Below are 15,642 nucleotides of genomic sequence, written 5' to 3'. Positions count from 1 at the left end.
TGATCCTGTTGCCAGGGCAGTGTTGTGAAACAACATTTTGTTGATGACGTGCCACGCCACCTTCTCTACCTGGTCCCACCTTCATTTTGAAAAGATCTACCAAGTTACTTATGCCTAATGACTGTGGCAGCCAAAACAGCCCTACTTATCTTTGAGGTTGTCTCTCCACATAGTATCATCAAAAAATCAAGGAAAATCAGAGCTGAAATAGTTTCCCTTTCATTTACTATTGCATAATTGGAGGACACTTGCCTTTCTGATTATTGCTGCCTTATGGAAGCTTCAGTAGTGGAATCATGGGCTTGATATTTACCAAGATCTCAGAAGTCCTGTGTTTTTTTCACCTTAAAGGTAATTTTACTAATCGTTCTTATCCTGGTTTGGGTGGATTTGCTTTTCATCTATAATTTCTGTACTTATCTGGAGGAGGAAGTGTTGCCAAAGGAGTCAAGCAAACCCTGATATGAACCCTATAACATTTATTTCACGGGTTGCTGTGTTTAGAATGTGCTATCATGCAGAATTAAGATAAAGCTATTGCAATTCTGAGAAACAAGCGTCAAGTGCTCAGCCCAGATTCCAAAGTGCCTCTGTGGCCTTGTCTAGACTGCCTCAAAGAGGCAGTGTCTGTGCTAGATCACTAAAATGCATTAGCAGAGGTAGAGCATACTTTAATGCATGTGTTACAATGCACTTTTCTTTTCCTATGCTAACGCCAGTAGTCTAGCTACCACCCTGTACATTCCTAGTCTAGACAAGCTAATGTCCACGGATTTATGTGCCAGAGGCAATGGGTGAACCTTGAAAGGCTGGTGTATGCCTTCACCTCAGAAAGGAGAGTTTTAATGTTCAAAATGTAGAAATCCTAGCAGAGACAAAATCTTGGGCAACTTAACAGCAGCTAGCATCAGTGAGAGAAGGAGCGGGGGTGTAGGTTTGGCTTTAACTGCCTATGCTGAGCTCTGATCAGCCTGCGCCTTTCTTCCAATACAAATTGGCACAGAAATATATAGGATACCTCCTTGCTCTGAAGATAATGCAAAGGAGTAGTCTCCATGAGTTGTCTAGACTACCCTAGAAGATGTATTCGAAGCCCATTAGTTAAAATTACTTTAATTATTGTATTAAGAAGGTGAAGCAGGCAGGATGATTTGTATTCTGTGGCTGTAGCCCGAGAAGGCTGGAGTGCGCTCCGGCACTGGGGAATCTCAAGACTCTGCTTCTGTGTTGGAATGGCCAACAGTTTTGTGCAGAGACTAAAGCAGTCTAGCATCTGGACTTCGCTCAAATCTCGGAGAAATCAAAGGATACAGAATCAGAGTGCGCATGTAGCTCTTGCTTCTGAGCAATGGTTAATAAAGGAAATAGCTTTGTTCACTCCCTACCATTGCAGGTTGTCAGGTCAACTGGCATTTTATGGTTTTAATGACTTGTAAGCTAGCTCAATGTGTCAGAATTGGTTGAACAGAGTATGTTTAAAATTCAAATAATCCATTTTCATATGAAATCTGTGTGGGATTTGAGCAGTGTCCAAATTAATGCGTGGCACATTTGAATACTGACTAATTAGACTTAACAGATCAGTAAGAATTGGGCACTAGTGAGAACTAAACCTATTAAAGAAACAGAACAGCAGTTAATCTTAAAAAAAAAAAAAAAAAAAAAGCCCAGACACTTTCTGTAGTGTTTTCAATTCACAGAGATTTTGAAATGCTGATTAGAAATGCAGTGACCTCTGGCATAAACCTTGGCTGTGATGTGCAGAGCAGCAAGGTAAAGTCTGACTGAGCGAGAAAACAAGAGAATTAAAGTCCTGACTGGTAAAGTGCAAAGCTTAAGTTCATCATTGCTGAAGGCTTTCTTTTCCAGATAGTAGCAAGAGAAATGAAGTAATTATTTAAATGACAGAGACTGTACTATTGATGTTTTAAAGTGACCCAAAGTGACCCTATGTATCCTTTCAGGGCATAGTGAATATTTGATTCCATGCTATACTAGGTTGTTTTAAACATCTGAAAGATGTGGTTCAAGGAATTCTTGCTGTGTTTTCTTGGTGATTTTGCAGTGCTTAAATGCTCTTCTAATAGGAAATGCCCTGGGACCCAGGATAAAGTCTCATGGGGAGAGACCAATGGGAAAAGACTTCAATAAAGCTTTGTTTTCTGGTATTAAACAATGTGGTTTTGAGAGCTTTTGTCAGAAATGTGTTTGCATCCTGGATAGGATGTGTCTGAGGCTGATTTACTCAAGTTCTTAACAGCAGTCCTGTAGAAGGGGTTCTCTCTTTGGAGTTGGGCTGCTCCAAATTATGAAAAGGAAGTTCTGTGTCTAGGTGTTCTCCATGCTTCCAGGTGAAATGTTTCCGTGGTTTTCATCCTGTGTCCATATATATGCCTGGCATTTCAGCAAGAGGAGGATACCCAAATTGTACTGGGTGACAGGGAACTGAGTGTGTGACTTGGCCAGAAAACAAAGATCTGTTGTTTGGCATACATAAAATGAGTCTCAATGCTTATATGTGAAAGCACTTGAAGATCTGAAGGAGGAAATACCTAAACAGTAAGTATTTTCATAGGGATGCTGTGCTCAGCTACTGCTGTGTTTCCTTGTACAAGAACTCCTGGAGGTTGCAGGACTGAAGAGACTCCAATGGGACAATAGCCTGCAGAGCAGTAGGAGCTGATGTGCTTTTATTTTTGCATAGTTTTCAAAATGCATTCCACTGACTCCAGCAATACCTTTCAGTGGGAATTTCTTGCTTGGGAGGTCTGACTGCAGCCAGGTTTTGGTAAGACAGTGAAGTTGCCTTGTTTTGTACCAGTGTCCTGATCTGCAAAGCCTGTGAGCAGCCAAGTCATTCCCTCCCAGCTGCTTCTCATCTGCCATATGTAAATACTTTGCCATCAAGAGCAATACTGAGCATTTGAGAATGCCTGCATTATGTCTAGAATTGCAATTTGAAGTGATTATTTTTTTTTGCTACAGAAATTAACTCCCTCCTGTTGTATTCGTTTATAACTTAGTCCTTAATGCCTAATAGGATCACACCATTAATTATATCATTCATCTGACTGGCTAAATGTCGTGACACACAGGCATTTCAGACTTCTATGGACTGAGCATTACTGTACTGTGAACCACTTCTAAGGAGCAATTACCCGCTAAGTCCTGACCAAGGCCTCTGTCCTCCTTGTGATTAGGAGGTTGTATGTGCTTCCAACAAAGCATTAGAATGAGATGAGACTGATGTGAGAAGGGCTTTCTGCTTTTTGTCTGCTTACTGTTGCTTTTCATTTTGGCATCCCTGTGGATCATAATGGGTGGAGGCAAGGCAGGAGACAGTTGGGTGTATCATGTTTACAGTGAAACAATCCCAACAGTGACACAGGGGACTTGTGCTAAAGGCTATCTGGGACTTCTCTACACATCAAGCTGCAATATTCTTCACTAGTCTTGTGAAGCTGGAGCTGTACATGTGTAACAAGTGTTTGTATCGCTACAGATCGTTACAGGATGGCGTGGGAATACAGTTCGTTCTGTAACTCCACCCAAAGTGTGGCTTCTCCAAGCGATGGTTATGCTTTAGTGATAGATGTGGATGTTCTTCCTACAGTCCCTGCTGGAGCAGCTAATGAAGAAAATGCAAGCTTGTAAGAAGAGGTGCAAGTGATAGGATCCAAACAAAAGGCTGGAATTTTCACCAGAACACTTCCATCTGTGAGGTGGCCCTGAGGGGTGGACAGACTTGCTCAGCTCTTCTGTAAAACAGATTAATTTTGCCCTAATGAAAAGGAGAACTATGGCAGCCTCACCTAGACACTATTCTGGTTATCTCAGGAGGAGTTTATTTTTGCCTGTATAGATCTACTGGTTTTCCTTAATGCCTGTTAAATCTTTTGCCACCCTGATGACGTAAAAACCATTTTATTTCACAATGAATTAGACTGCCTTTCAGTATAGTTGGTGTAGCTGCAATGTGCACTGGAAGACCCTTTTCTACTGGACAGTAACATCAACGACATCGCAGGATTTCACACTACAGCACCCCAGCTTTTCTTAGAACTGAAGCTTTTCTATTGGAAGGCACAAGGAACATACAGTAAGAAGACATAGCGCTTCAATTAAATTTCTGTTCTTGACTATTTCCCAGAAGGCTATACGCAATATATTACCAATTTAAACTGTAATCATAAAGCCCTTAGTTGCCTTTAAGGAGTCAACACATTTAAGCAGCATTTGCAGTATTTTCATAAATACAACCATATTAGAAACCAGTGTTCTTCTAACAACTAGTCTTATTACCGATATGCAGAGGCATTGCTCCTGTGTCCAGCTAAGGATGTTCATCTCGGGTTTACTTTCATTTACTCTTAATACCACCGTGCCTATTTCAGGAGGAAAAACTGTGTACGTTTTGCGTGCTGCCTTGCACAGGGCTTGGAACTGCAGCAGTGAGTGCAATGAGTTTCAGAACACAGACTTGGAAAAGAAATGTCTCCATTATATTTAATTTTGTTATGTACCTGGCACTACAGATGAGATGCTATGTGATGTGCAATCAGAATTTTCAGTTTTGCCTTGGGTAAATTTGTCTCAAAAGCATGTGTCAGCTACATGTTGGGACCCCAGATGCCTTAATGAAAATAAATACTTTAGGATTAGGCAGGGCAAAATAGTTGGAGCATGAAAAATAGGGCTTTACAAATTCAAATTATGTAAGAGGAGCAGGGCAGATAAGAGTCAAGGTCATGAAGATGCAATGGAGGAATTTCATATATTATGTATGTAAATAGCTTGTAATGGTTTTGTTTGTAATGGTTTGTATGCAAATCAAAATGTAATAGGAACAGTAAAATCTGCTCACTTATAGAACTTGGCTTTAGAAATGCAAAGACACTGGGGAAAAAAATCTGTGAACTAAAGCAGGTGCAATACTACATCATCCCTCAACTTGTGTCTCTCCAAAGATTTGCTGTTGTACGAAGTGGAGCATTGGAGGACCTTTATGTGACCTCTTTGACAGTCTCACATGCACTTACTGTGGTTGCCACTCGTGCCATTAGTTGCTTTGAAGTTGTAGCTTCCTATGGAGGATGCCTTCATCACTGATGGCAGGACATTGATTTTGAGTGAACAAACACCATGTGTTATTGACTGGTTTCCCTGGCCCCGTGGGGGGTGTCTCATCTGAGAAAAAGACAGAGCAAGTTTGTGCCTGGTTTCCAGGCTTCCTTTTTATAGAGAGACATTCAGTCCATGCTTTTCCCTACACCAAGGCAGTCAAGGGATTATCTCTTTGCAGTGAGGCACTGTGGGTATATGTACCCGGTCTAGTCAGAACCTGGATTTTAGTCAGTCTGCTTTGTCCTGGTGGGTGTTTTTTAGAGCTGCAGCCCCAAAAACTTGGATGTTATACCGTAGAAAAACTTGTTTTCTAAGTGATCTTAAACTGTTGTCTATGTGCTAAGGTATTGGAATGGCTTTTCTCCGGAAATTGAGGCAGAATATATATGTTTTCCTGCCATCTCCAGATCAAATCCTTAAATTAAATGCATAAATTAATTGGCTATTGATTGATATCTTTGGTTATGACTGGAAAACTGTTCCAGTACGTGATTCTGAATAAGAAAAAAATAGAAGTGCTCAACTCTTCATGCATTCTCAGTATAGGATGTCACTTTCAAGCCTGCATGGCTAAAGTCACTTAGAGGTAGGCTTTAAGGGGGTGCTGGACTCCTACTGCTCTCTGATCAGTCAGAGGTGAACAAAATGGTCTGATGAAACTATCGTCCTTCCTTTCCAGACAGGTATACTCCAGTTCTTGGATAAGAAAAATCTTAACAAAGCTAATACACCCCGTCACCTCTGACCTAAAAGAAGTGTCCAGGCTCTCTGAGATCTTGGCCTGACACTGTGCAGCAATCTAGTAAATTACCGTGCAATACTAGCAAGTAGGGAAGTAGTGCTGATTTTTCTTCACTTAAATTGCGGTGGGGAGTTTTGTTGGTTTTGGGGGTTTTTAGCCTTATACCTTGGACATGAGCAAAACTAATGCTTTGGGACTAGCTCAAAAAGCCTCTGGGTTTCAATCTATTGCAGTCATTCTGTGACTTGAGATCTGTGAACATATGTGGAAATTGAAGACATGGGGAAGGGAAGCATGGCAACAGAATATCATTTTGATTTTCCCCCCAATGGACAAGCCAATTATGATATATAACAGACAAACATGGAATACTTTTTTCCCTTTGTCCTATAAATTGTTGTCGGAGATGCTGTTGGGGATATTATGGGCAGGGAGGTTCCTCAGACATCTTGCAGAGCTGTGTTAGGATGTCCAGCCTGAGGTAAAAGGTGCCAGTCCTGCTGCCCTGGAGGCAGAGAAGGGTTAGTGCTGTGGCTTTATCATCCTGAGTCCTTTGCTGTAATTTGAGGTAAGCACTGCTGTCTCTCTTGCCAGTGCAGGCTATTTCCAGATCTGAACTAGTTCAGGAGTTACCAGCGAGCTCTGGGGGGTGGAAAAGGAACTCAACATGCCTAAGCTTCCCCTATCCATAGCGGCCAGTAGCAGTAGCTCCCCACCACTCTTTACCTTGCAAATGGCGTTACAAGGCAGGTAGCTCCTGTGCAGGACAAAGATTGTGTCTCCCAGCTGCTTTCTTGCTTGCAGATGTATGCATGGGAGCTACGTCTGGTCTGCACCTCGTCAAGGATGTGGATTGCACTACAGGAAGGGTAAAGAGCTCTTGGGACTATTTCGCTGTATTTGCTCATCCATGTAATGCAATCTTTAGTGCACAGTGCTGTACACACTTCATATCTTTCCCTTTTTTAAAATTTATTTTATTTTGACTGTTTTGGTAAAGCTTGTGGACGTCTTCCCCCTGCCCCTTCTTCCCCTATTGTTTTTTGCTCTAGAAGTATGTATGCTAGACCTCTCGCTTTGCTGAATTTTCAACACAATATGAGCATTTAGCATTGCGTCATCATGACAGTGCAGGACTGTGATCCACACACGTGTTGATTTTTCCATGTATGTTCTAGACATTAGTAATATTTCACAGTAGTAAAGATGCAAACAGCAGCATGCACCCCTGTATTTTGGTAAAGAATTGGCACGTAATTTTCGGTGTCTGTACAATATTAGTTGCAAATGGATTTACGTTTCTATCCCTGTATATAATAAGTCAAAGCATTTGTTTTATACCCATAGGATTATGGTAAAAGTTTGGATAAAATATACAATCCTTAGTATTAAATAGATATTAAATCTCTAGGAAAATGAGAAACACACAGCTTCCAGGAGACTCTCCTGCTTAGTTTTTGCTCAGCCTTGCTACCTGTTACAAGGAGCTTACTCAGGCTACGCTTGGGGCTACTTAATTTCCCACTTTGTTCAGTTGTGCTGTAAATCTAAGCTATTTTCTTGTGAGTTGTTCCATTGTAACGTACCTCCTGCTGCTACAATGGCTAATAGACCCTGGATAAAATCCTCTCAGTGGCTTTAGAAACGAGCCTTGTAGCTCAGACTTGTGCTCAGAAGAGGACTCAGCTGGGCGGCAGGCATTCTAGCTGATGGTGAGCTTTCACCTAAATCTCCACTAAAAGCTAACTTGAGTCAGTGCTGATGAACACCAGGCACCTTTTGCATTTATATAATGCAGACTTCAGCTCTTGGTTCAGATATTTGGGGACAGTAGTGCAAAGAAGTAAAATACCCTTCCAACTGGTCTGAACTGGGGGCGAGGGGGGAACGTGACATCTTCAAAACACTTGGCATCAGTGTCTATGAAAATCATTGGTAACATCGATTCCAAGGATAGCAGGATTTCTTAAGCTAACGTGAAAAAGGCTTGTGCTGTGCAGTAATGGTGCATGAGTGGCTTTTCAGGTTGGAGTACAAGGTCTTCAACAGCTCCCACAGGCTGAATGTACCATTTCGCTGCACGAGTAGTAATGTGCTGTTAGTGTGGCATTTGCCTTGGGCGATTTGGTCACAGAAACAGAAGCCTTATACATCTGGCTAGGAGGTATTTTGGGTTGGACTCTGGGTTGCCTTACAGCCCTTGCTGTCTTGTCTCTTTGACAGCACAGCATCAGTAAGTCTGGCTGCAGGTCTGGCATACTCCTAGAAGCTGATCCCAGATGGCCGTCTGGGTGGGTGTTTTCTACCCTAAGTTTGATTTAGCTAGAATGAATAACGGCTGTAAGGAATTTATTTGGGTAGTAAAGTCAGTACAGAATTTGTCTCTGTGCTTTAAGGCATGGCAGTCACTTTATGGGGCTCTATAATGTAGTGACAATAATGAAAACAGTTCAGCCTCATATCTGCAGAGAAATCAAAGCAAGAGGTCCTTCTCTTCGCAATTTATTTAGCAGGAGAGCTGAACAAAGTGAGGGGACATCACAGTCTAGAAGAAATATTCAAGCTATTGTCAGCACAGCAAGTGATAACTGTGATGTGAAGGGCAATGATCCGCTTTGGAGATAGATGTACTTCATGCAAATGTAATACTTGCCTAGCCTGAGCGCACAAGAGCCGTGCAAAGCTGATTTACTATAAGCAGGAATTACTCTGCATGAATCTTTGAGCAGAGATGTCAAATCTTGTAGCTTTCTTTTCCTCTCTGGTACTGGGATGTAAGGATGAAGTTGGCCAGAGTTATTTGTTCCTCATGTGCTTTGGAGCTAGGCAACCTGCACAACCGCTTGCATGAAGAGTAGCAGCATGGAGACTGTTCCTCTGGGGGTGTGGGGACACGAGGCAGCCTGGTGTCTCGTTACACATCTAACAGTGCACTTGCTCTGGACTGCAGGTGGAAGTGCCCGTGGGATGCAGGAGCACACTGCTGTGCGTGGGCAGAAGGGTTGGGTGTGTGGCCACCAGCCTTGTGGAACACACGGAGCTGGGTTCAGCACGGTGGTACACAGCGCTATGCCCTGCATGTGGGTTCTTCAGCCACTGCTGCCCTAAGCATAGCCCGGACACTCCTGTTGTCTCATTGGTTTGGCAGTTGCGCTGACAGTGCCGTGCCAAGACTTGTAGGTGGAGCACTGCTCAGTATTGCACACGTTGAGCCACTTCCATTCTGATTCATTAACAGGTTTTCTTTCCAGATGAGTTAAGGTTAGCAAGCCTGTCCCAGTGGCACAGACAGCTGAGCAGTTCTTTCAGAAAACTCAAAGAATTTGGCAGCACAGACAAAGACTTCCTACAGATCTCAGCTTATTTTGAAATGAGTTCCTTAAATTGTTGGGGACAACTAGAGATGCATGTTTCCATGTGGGATGTAGGAGTAGTGTAGGATAATTGTAGAGAGATCACCACTTCCCTATATTTCAGTGAAGGGAGAACTGATTTTATTTTTTTTTTGGTAAGTTTTTGTCTAGATTTAAAAAAAGTTCAGAATGGTATTCATCCCTCTAATTCATTTGTGTTGTTTTCCCTGCATTTTGATTCCACTCTGAAAAGAGACTATAGAAAGCTTACATATTCTTACTCAGCAAATTGCTTCCCTTTAAACACTGAGAGGCAAAGTGACTAAGTCCTGCTGCATTTTTCTTACCTCAGTACTAATGTAAAAAGAAATATGAACAACTCTGTTCTTCCATCATGCTCGGGATGTTTCACAAGCTGAACTTGAATTCAAAAGATTTGGAGATACCTTGAGAATCCCGGTTCTGACACAGACAATGTGTATCGGAATGCTTCTGCTTCTGAACTTTATAGTATAGGTGGACACTCCTCTGATTACATTGGGAAGCTCACTTTCATGTCAGTCAATGTCAAATAACTTTGGCTTCATCGGTCCCTCAAAAGCCACAGTTAAAAAAGATACCATTTGGCAGCAAACATCAGATGAAACACTGTCATATGCTCCTGTGTTGGAAGGGTGGGGAACACAGGTAAACTGCAGTTTTGTAAAGCTGTAGCTGTGGGAGTTAAATAATAAGATCAAGAGATGCTTATCAAAAATGCCAGTTACTTCCCTTAGGGCTGGGCACAAGAGGAGGAATGTAGAACCTGCTGTTAAACACAGAGGGCCAAATTTGCTGTTAGGGGCGTTCTGCTGAGGCCAGCTGGATTACTGAAGAGAAGAACAGGACCCTGTAACATCAAAAATATCAAGCAAGCTCAGGATGTGACTACTTCTGTCAAGAATGTTCTGACATTTCGCAGTGTTCAAAACTGGTTAAAAAGCCCTGGCTGCATCACCCCTGTTCTAGTAGATGGTCAGATCTGTGGCATTTTGCCTGGCATCTTACAGGATTTGCTTTTGCCTTCATCTAGTCATTCATCAGTAAGTAAAACTGCATGGGCACTGTGCAACAAATTGTCTTCTTAACGATTTAAAAACCTTTTTCTTATTTTTCCAATCTGAAGCTTGCAGTTTAGATGAGGTTAGGGTCTGTTTTTACCTTCCCCACCATCACATTTCTGTGTTGGAGAAGTACAGATGACAGTGCGAAGTGAATCAAAACAGCCACTTCTCCCTGTAAATGACATTTATGCAGGTCTTTGAGAACTGGGATGGTGTTGTCCAAAACAACCAGGTGGAGTTACAGAAAAATAATATATTAGCTTGAAAGTGATGTTCTTTCTATCAGATGTAGTATTAGTCCTACAAACACTGACCCATTTTCAGTGGCATTTCTGTGTCCATATATTATTGATCTGATGGGCTTTAATCCTTCATGTTGTAAAACTGACAATGCTCATAAATCATAAGTGGACCCTGACAGCTATTTCTATTAAGAAAGAGCCAAGTCAGTTTAATCTTAAGTCTGCTCCTTTCCCCTCCTCCTGCCACAACAGCCACTTTGGAATGTGCTTTGTGAAGTTGCAGCGTGTGTGAAAGTGAACAAAAGCTACCATACTGCCCCAGCATGTTTAAGAAGAGATGCCTAAGCTTCCCTCTGTGTGGGTAGAAGCCTGTTGGTCCTAAGTGGTAGATGGTGCACAGTGCTAGAAGAACATCACATCAGATGGTCTAGACTTCACTGGAAGCTCAAGTGTGCCAAAGAAGGCACAACCATCAGGGAAAGAGGACAGTGTGTACTCTGTGTGTGTGTATGTGTGTGTGCGCAGTTCTGCCTAGATGTTTTCAGTCATCATAAAAAACAAAACAATGATTGATGTTTTAGAACCCTAAAACAACGTTTGTTTGAAAAATACTAAAGGATCTTGGTGGTAGTGAACCATTAAGCCAAAATGCCTTCAGTCTTGGGGAAAGGGCCAAGACAGCTTTCTGCAAGGGAGGATGTATTAGCACCCATCTGCCTTCTGCCTGGCAGCACCCTGCTTTCCTGGCGCTGTAAGAGACAGCCACTTCCAGACATTCCCAAGCAAGTGCCCTATGGGGCCAAAGAAGGAGGCAGCCCTATGAGGGAAATCACTGAAAGGGTGGTGCGTGGCGGCTGTGCCAGAGGGGGACCTGCAAGAGTTGGTTTAGCCTTGCTTTGTCACTTGCTTACAAGTGGGGACTTAAAAGGGAGCTGATGTGAAACATCAGTAGCTTGTGGCTCTCAGCAGGTGCTCATCAGACTTGATTTAGAACACGTGTAGGAGCGGTGAGTCCTGCTTTTGTTGTATGGGGAGCACAATGGCATAAGCTTTTGTACAAAGGTAAATGGAGCAATGGAGCATGTTGATGTTTGCACCTGCTGTTACTTAATGTGCATTGACCTTCACCTAGTGAGAGACCCAACTAAAAAACCCCATGCAAATCTATGTTACAGTGTTTTTATAAATCCTATTGTGTGGAAACCAAAGAATTGAAGGGATTTTTAAAGTTAGAGCCTGCATGTTTGGCTCATAATGGTCCATTTAAAAGCAAAGAACTGCAAAAGAGTATAAGCTCAGAAGCAATCTTAGGACTTTAACAGGGACAGATGTGTGGGGAAACACCTAATGTGATTGATACCTGTCTGCAGAACACTCTTGTCCTGTAGCTGTCAGGAGTAAAACAGCTAAGGGCTGAAGTTCAGTGTCATGCAGAAGAAAGCCCTTGTGAAGCTATATAAACTGCTGTGCTTTTCCTGACAGAGCAGAATAAATTGGGGCAGGTTTATTTATATCACTTGATATTTTATTTAGAGCACATGCATATTCTAGCAAACCCGTAATTAGCTCCCACAGCATGCATTCTGTAAATTTCTCTATTGTGCCTGTGAGAAGCGTTCTTGCTTCTTGTATAGCAAAAGAGGGTAGTTGCTGCCTTAGTGTTCAGGGCAAACTACGCCTTCCCTTTCTATTTCTCTACCAATTTACCTAACATGAGAAGTGCAGGCACGTACTGCTAACCGTGGAACCACACCTAAACTCAGCACGGGGTCTAGACCTGTGGTCTGCCAGGCAGCTTCACTTCACTGACCTTTTTCTTCTGCAATTCAGTAAAATGGCCAGGCAACTGCCTGCTCTTCTTTTCCTTTGGAATAGCAAAAAACCAACAACTGTCCTTGTACTGTTCTCTTGTTCCCTGTCCCAGGTAGGAATTCTCTGCTTTCTTCTCTCAGTGTAGACTACTACTTTTGCCTTCTCTCTACTCATCTAATTAAATGTCATTTATTACACTTGTGGGATTTTCTTAAGAAAGATCAATAATTTGCTTGCTGTGTAAGTAGTGCTATTCTCTTTGTATCAAAATTACATTGATGTCAATACTTAATGCTAAGAGAATCATACTGCTGGGCAGCGGTGATGGATTTAGAAGTCTGGAATGCTTGTGGCTACTGAGGGTAAGGTATCATCGTCACCTGTAAAAGATAGTTGCATCCTCACCATGACTTCCCACAAATGAATTAGGAGCCCTGCAATACTAGCTGTGCTTTTTGAAGTTAAATGCATGTACTCTACAGCTTGCAATTGGCTTTGCTAAGTAGCTTCTCATTGTACGTGAAGTTTAAAAAAAAAACAAACAACCCAAAACAAAAGTCCATAACAAACAGTAAACTTTACTCTGACCTTTCTGCATTCTTTTGTGAAAACTTCGTGTAGTTTGAGGAAGAGCTGTCATATCTGTCACTAAGTATATGATGGTTATCAAAACAAATTGCCATGAGAGACCTATGGTTCTACCAGCATCCTTTTGCTAACTTTGCAGAGCTTTGCTCTGAAACCAATGGCAATATTTCTATTTATCTTTAGTGGGGTGAGAAGGTGCTTGTAGACTGCAAGTGAAGGGAAGCTAGAACTGAACTGCCACGTGGGCTGTTTTCAATCAGTAAATGCAGCTATACCTTTTTTTTTTTTTTAAATAAATGTAACAGCTCCACCGGCTGGCTGCGCATGTGTTTTGCGCAAGAGTGAAGGTGTCTGTTGGGGCATGATCAGCAGCTTCTCACAGTGACCCTAAAGTCTTGCTGAAGTTCCATCAGATCTGAATCTGAGGGGCATTTCTGGCTGCAGCATAGAGTGCTTCTTCACTCTGTGAGCAGATGGAGCATCCTGGTGCATGGTCTGCCAGCTAAAGAGCAGACACTCAGTGGGCTTACTCTGCCCTATTAACTCTGGCAGTAAGATTACATACAGGAAGAAGCTTTTCATATCTTTATTTAGCATTCATTTTTCAAACAGTTCACCCTTGTTACCTCTTACTAGCCCTGGCCTGCTGCTTGCCTGGGCCCTCTTCCTTCCAGCCAGCACAAAGATAGATGAGCAGCTCTGTAGGCTCTATCCAAAGCGTTAAACCAAGCTGCCAAACGTCACCCCCAGTGGCTGCTGTTCTGTCTGTGACTGGGATACCCTAAACTTTTTTAGATCCAGTAGCCCTGCTTCGCCTCACATGTTGGGTTTGGGTTTTGGTTGGGTTTTTTTTGTTTTTTTCCTATTATTCTTTTTCTGCTGGGCTAATTTGATCTAGAAAAGTGTCTTTTTATGGGTCCTTGTAACCATGCCTTCATATTGCAGAAAATCATGCCATGGAGTTGACTTCTGTCTCAAAGAAACCCTGGCTGTGGTACTGCCAAAAAGAAAGAGTTCTTTAGTTCTCCTCTGTCTTGATAACAATGACACCGCTCCATGCATGTCCCCATAAACATGAAGAAGTTCCACTTTTTGTAGAAAGGTTGTGGGCTCTGGCTGTTAGCAACAAAACTGAGGGGTAATCAAAAATACTTTATGAACAGGGAAACTTGTTGAAATTCAACTATGATATGTTACTAACTGATGCTATAGTGTACCATGATGTGTTGATGCAGATTCTATTAAGCAAGAGATGCTAAGTCAAAGCATCTTATGACTAACAGCATCATTCTTCTTTTCTCTCCTTTTCCACTACTGCATGCTAAGGACTGGGAGAAAGGGAGGGGAGAATAGACAGGGAGAGACTCCCAAATAGTTCCATTAGCTATAGATAATAAAAATCCAAAGCATCTGGCACACACAAAAGTTACCAGAAGCAGATGGTAAAAAGATAAATGAATGGGAATTGGCAGCATACCTAGAGTAACCCCAGTCTCATCAAAACAGGGAAAGAGAAAGAAAAATAATCACTGTGTACAACTTAGAAGTGACCACAGGGAATCTCTTTATTTGCTGGAATACTTCCCAAATCCAGTCTTTGAGAGCCTTGCATATAAATTAACGTTACTGAGGATGCAATCTAGTCCAGTGCCTTCTGGTATAAAGTGAACACACCTCTGGAGGTTGTTTTATCGACACTGATGCACGGATGGTTTTTCCCTCGTTGGTTTCCTTTATGGGAAAGTGCAGTGAAAAAAGATTATTCCCTTCAAATTATTTACATGTATCCCTTATGATTTCAGAGGGAATAGCAAGATTGCAATTAAATTTATCCTTATTATCATTAAACCCCAAAGCAATCATGTCAAAATAGATCTGAACAAGAATCCCCCAGGAGTGTGAAAATTAAGGAGGAAATTTTCTCCATTCTTAGTTCTGGCTGTTGGTTTTGGTCTCCTATGTTTCTGTGCTGATGAACTGTATGTGTTGAAGAGACAGCAGTATCCCCACAATGACACCCAAGCTGACAGCAAACTCCTCCTGGAAAACTTCTCAAAGGACTCAGTAGGCTCTCCTCCAATACTTTTTCTTTTTTTTTAAGGAATTATGGCAGAAAGTTAAACAGAGGCAGTCATTTGCACAGGACTTGGAGAAGCCCTACTCTGCCACAACCTTCCTGTGCAATAGTGTTGAGTCTCTTAAACCCAGTTATTCTAAGTTACCGAGGTACTTCCCTCCTTCCCCAGTACAGTAGAGATGTAGTTGTCATGCTTCAGGTCCTCACTGCTAAAACGGGGATGCTAATGTCGCTGGGTGTTTGTGAGGTTAAGTACATCCGAGAGCATGAGCTGGACAGCAGTTAAGGTAATGAAGCCTGTGTAAATAACAGCCAGAAAATGAGGCCTGGTAACAAAATGCAATGGCCTGTGAGAAGTGGTATTTTCTAAAGCATTAGTGACTGAGATATGTGCTCCATTAGGTGTATTGAGAAAAAAACGATGCTAAAGTCTCAGGGAACTTGTCTGACTTTAAAGAATGAGGCCAGTGGGAGTCTTTGTAGATGTGATGATTGATCAGAGCCTGGGTCTCTATAGTAATTTGTTGTAGTGGAGTGTCACTGGCAGTGTTAACTGATCTGATTTTGTAGATCCTCTTTGTGAAATCAAGATATCTTCCGG

The sequence above is a fragment of the Falco punctatus genome (assembly GCF_963210335.1).
Source record: "Falco punctatus genome assembly, chromosome: 1".
NCBI lineage: Eukaryota > Metazoa > Chordata > Aves > Falconiformes > Falconidae > Falco > Falco punctatus.
The sequence above is the reverse complement of the archived record's forward strand: the minus strand, read 5'-3'. Positions refer to the sequence as shown.